The 4,884-nt window shown below is 38.6% G+C and overlaps 1 non-coding gene across 1 annotated transcript; it reads left to right on the top strand.

Moving 5' to 3' along the window:
- LOC130963914 (small nucleolar RNA R71) lies at positions 1 to 108 on the top strand. Its single transcript, XR_009080031.1, has one exon. It is a non-coding gene; the product is annotated as a small nucleolar RNA R71 (small nucleolar RNA).
- Positions 109 to 4,884: the final 4,776 nt, after the last annotated feature.

The following is a 4,884-nucleotide window of genomic DNA, read 5'->3' on the forward strand; positions in this document are numbered from 1 at the left end:
AAGCATGTCTGAGGGACATTTTCTGATTAATTGTTTGTATCTTTCCCAAGCTTCATAGAGGGATTCTCCATCCTTCTGTCTGAAGGTTTGGACTTCCACTCTAAGCTTACTCAATTTTTGAGGTGGAAAGAACTTTGCCAAGAAGGCATTGACTAGCTTTTCCCAAGAGTCCAGGCTTTCTTTAGGTTGAGAGTCCAACCATATTCTAGCTCTGTCTCTTACAGCAAAAGGGAATAGCATCAGTCTGTAGACCTCAGGGTCAACCCCATTAGTCTTGACTGTGTCACAGATTTGCAAGAACTCAGCTAAAAACTGATGAGGATCTTCCAATGGAAGTCCATGGAACTTGCAATTCTGTTGCATTAGAGAAACTAATTGAGGCTTAAGCTCAAAGTTGTTTGCTCCAATGGCAGGGATAGAGATGCTTCTCCCATAGAAGTCGGGAGTAGGTGCAGTAAAGTCACCCAGCACCTTCCTTGCATTGTTGGCATTGTTGTTGTTTTCGGCTGCCATATCTTCTTCTCCTTTGAAGAATTCGGTTAGGTCCTCTACAGAGAGTTGTGCCTTAGCTTCTCTTAGCTTTCGCTTCAAGGTCCTCTCAGGTTCAGGGTCAGCTTCAACAAGAATGCCTTTGTCTTTGTTCCTGCTCATATGAAAGAGAAAAGAACAAGAGAATGTGGAATCCTCTATGTCACAGTATAGAGATTCCTTTAGGTGTCAGAGGAAAAGAAAAGTAGAAGACAGAAGTAGAAAATTCGAACTTATCAAAGAAGATAGAGTTCGAATTTTGCATTAAGGAATAGTGTTAGTCCATAAATAGAAGGATGTGAGAAGAAGGGAAGTAATTTTCGAAAATTAAGTAAAAGATTTTGAAAACATTTTGAAAAACACTGATTGATTTTCGAAAATAAAAGTGGGAAAGAAGTAAAATGATTTTTGAAAAAGATTTTGAAATTAGAAATTAAAAAGATTTGATTGAAAACTATTTTGAAAAAGATGTGGTTGAGAAGATATGATTGGTTTTTAAAAGATGTGATTAAAAAGATATGATTGAAAACAATTTTAAAAAGATTTGATTTTAAAAATTAATGACTTGCCTAACAAGAAAAGATATGATTCAAACATTAAACCTTTCTCAACAGAAAAGGCAACAAATTTGAGATGTCCAATCAAATCATTAATTGTTAGTAAGTATCTTTGAAAAAGGAAAGAAATTGATTTTGAAAACATTTGATTGAAAAGATATGATTTGAAAAAGATTTGATTTTGAAAAACTTTGAAAACTTGAAAAAAAAATTTGATTTGAAAACAAAATCTTCCCCCTTGTGCCATCCTGGCGTTAAACGCCCAGAATGGTGCACATTCTGGCGTTTAACGCCCAAAACTATACCCTTTTGGGCGTTAAACGCCCAACCAGGTACCCTGGCTGGCGTTTAAACGCCAGTCTGTCTTCTTCACTGGGCATTTTTGAATGCCCAGCTTTTTCTGTATAATTCCTCTGCAGTATGTTCTAAATCTTCAATTCTCTGTATTATTGACTTGAAAAGACACAAATTAAAAATATTTTTGGATTTTTAATAATGAGGAATAATCAAAATGCAACTAAAATCAAATAACAATGCATGCAAGACACCAAACTCAGCAGTTTGTATACTATTGACACTAACAAAATGAGAATGCACATAAGAAATAATAAAACACTCAAGTCAATAGAATTCAAAGATCAAAACAAGGAAATCATCAAGAACAACTTGAAGATAAATGAAGACACATGCATAAATTTGAAAAATGCAAGAAGAACAGAAACATGCAATTGACACCAAACTTAAAATGAGACACTAGACTTAAACAAGAAATATTTTTTTTTTGTTTTTATGATTTTGTAATAATTTTTTTTTTGGATTTTTCGAAAATTAAGTGGAAGAAGAAAATAAAGGTATCAAAATTCTTAATGAGAATTCCAGGAATCATGCAATGTTAGTCTAAAGCTTTAGTCTAAAGGAATTAGACATAGCTAGCTAAGCTTCAGCAGGACATTGCATTCAAGAGCTAAATTGATAAGAATCAATCAGCTTTGGTGATGATAAGAACATCACCTTGAAACACTAGAATTCATTCTTAAGAACTCTGAAGAAAAATACCTAATCTAAGCAACAAGATGAACCGTCAGTTGTCCATACTCGAACAATCCCCGGCAACGGCGCCAAAAACTTGGTGCACGAAATTGTGATCACTACTTTTTAATACACGAAATAATCCCTAGTAATGGCTCCAAAGACTTGGTGCTCAATACCATGGCATAAACACAACTTCGCACAACTAACCAGCAAGTGCACTGGGTCGTCCAAGTAATACCTTACGCGAGTAAGGGTCGATCCCACGGAGATTGTTGGTATGAAGCAAGCTATGGTCACCTTGTAAATCTCAGTCAGGCAGACTCAAATGGGTATAGATGATGAATAAAGCATAAAGATAAAGATAGAGATACTTATGTATATCATTGGTGAGAGCTTCAGATAAGTGTATGAAGATGCCTTCCCTTCCGTCTCTCTGCTTTCCTACTGTCTTCATCCAATCCTTCTTACTCCTTTCCATGGCAAGCTCATGTAGGGTTTCACCGTTGTCAGTGGCTACCTCCCATCCTCTCAGTGAAAATGTTCCCATGCTCTGTCACAGCATATGGCTAATCAGCTGTCGGTTCTCGGTCAGGCCGGAATAAAATCCATCGATTCTTTTGCGTCTGTCACTAACGCCCCGCCTGCTAGGAGTTTGAAGCACGTCACAGTCATTCAATCATTGAATCCTACTCAGAATACCATAGACAAGGTTTAGACCTTCCGGATTCTCTTGAATGCCGCCATCAGTTCTCGCCTATACCACGAAGATTCCGGTTAAAGAATCCAAGAGATATTCACTAGAGCCTCGTATGCTTGTAGAACAAGAGTGGTTGTCAGTCACTTTGTTCATGAGTGAGAATGATGATGAGTGTCACGGATCATCACATTCATCAAGTTGAAGAACAAGTGATATCTTGGACAAATAACAAGCGGAATTGAATAGAAGAACAATAGTAATTGCATTAATACTCGAGGTACAGCAGAGCTCCACACCTTAATCTATGGTGTGTAGAAACTCCACCGTTGAAAATACATAAGAACAAGGTCTAGGCATGGCCGAGTGGCCAGCCTCCCAAAGAGAGTTCAATCATAAAAACATGATCAAAAGATGAAAATACAATAGTAAAAGGTCCTACTTATAGAAAACTAGTAGCCTAGGGTGTACAGAGATGAGTAAATGACATAAAAATCCACTTCTGGGCCCACTTGGTGTGTGCTTGGGCTGAGCAATGAAGCATTTTCGTGTAGAGACTCTTCTTGGAGTTAAACGCCAGCTTTTATGCCAGTTTGGGCGTTTAACTCCCATTTAGGTGCCAGTTCCGGCGTTTAACGCTGGAATTTCTTGAGGTGACTTTGAACGCCGGTTTGGGCCATCAAATCTTGGGCAAAGTATGGACTATCATATATTTCTGGAAAGCCCAGGATGTCTACTTTCCAACGTCGTTGAGAGCGCGCCAATTGGGCTTCTGTAGCTCCAGAAAATCCACTTCGAGTGCAGGGAGGTCAGAATCCAACAGCATCTGCAGTCCTTTTCAGTCTCTGGATCAGATTTTTGCTCAGGTCCCTCAATTTCAGCCAGAAAATACCTGAAATCACAGAAAAACACACAAACTCATAGTAAAGTCCAGAAAAGTGAATTTTAGCTAAAAACTAATAAAAATATACTAAGAACTCAACTAAAACTACTAAAAACATACTAAAAACAATGCCAAAAAGCGTACAAATTATCCGCTCATCATTGACATTTTATCAAACATGTGATGAGCAAGAAAGAAAGTCATAGTAAAATGAGAAGAAAAGTAGAATTGAAAGTATTGCGACACAAGGATCTAACAACAAGTCTCAAAGAGTATCAATGAAAATTAAATTCCCAAAGTATGGATGAAACCCAAAAATTACAAAGTTGAATTCTAGGTCCACGAGAATTGATCAATTACAACTACTACTTGAAATTGGAGAAGAAAATCTATGACATGAACCAAGTGGAGTGAGAATTGTAATGGATCTCACCAAAAAGTGATTGAAAATTCATAAATTAGATGAAGATGAACCCTAGTGAAAAGCTTGGAATCTCCCTCTTCTTCTCCCAAAAGTGTAACTAACTCCCCTCCAAAAAAATATCTAATTCTAGAAAATGAACCAAGTGTGTTTAACCCTTGCTCCTTTGGTCTTCTTAAGCTTTTCCCGCCAAGGCATTTCCCCAAAAGTGGGATTCTTAACTGCCTCCACGCCTAAGTCACGTGACTTCTTAAAAATCATATTCGTAAATCGGCGCGCACGCGCAAGGTACGCGTACGCGCCGTCGAGGCGTGATGTATTGTGCGCGGAGGCGTGATGTGCGCGTGCGCGCCCATGAAGATCCTGGCTTAGCCGCTTCTCAAGCCGGCTCGTGACTTGGCTCTTGGCTTTGGCTTCACGTTGCTTTATCCGCGCGGGCGCGCCAGGTGCGCGCACGCGCCCATGCGGAAATTTCCAGAGCTTAATTCTCATGCTTCCTTCCTGTGTACCCGTCTTTCTTCTCTCTTTCGGTCCATTCCTACTCTATATCCTGAAACCACTTAACACACAAGTCACGGCATCGACTGGCATTAAGAGAAGATTAGAAATGTATCTATTTTAGTGCAAAATAAGCATGTTTTCATTCATGAGGCAAAACTAGGAAAGGAATGCAAAATCTTGTATTTTCATATAGAAAGTGTGTGGAATCATTGATAAAACCCCTGAAATCAGCACAAGATAAACCCTCAAAATGGGGTTTGTCAACCTC

Source organism: Arachis stenosperma, chromosome 2 (genome assembly GCF_014773155.1).
Source record: "Arachis stenosperma cultivar V10309 chromosome 2, arast.V10309.gnm1.PFL2, whole genome shotgun sequence".
Taxonomy (NCBI): domain Eukaryota; kingdom Viridiplantae; phylum Streptophyta; class Magnoliopsida; order Fabales; family Fabaceae; genus Arachis; species Arachis stenosperma.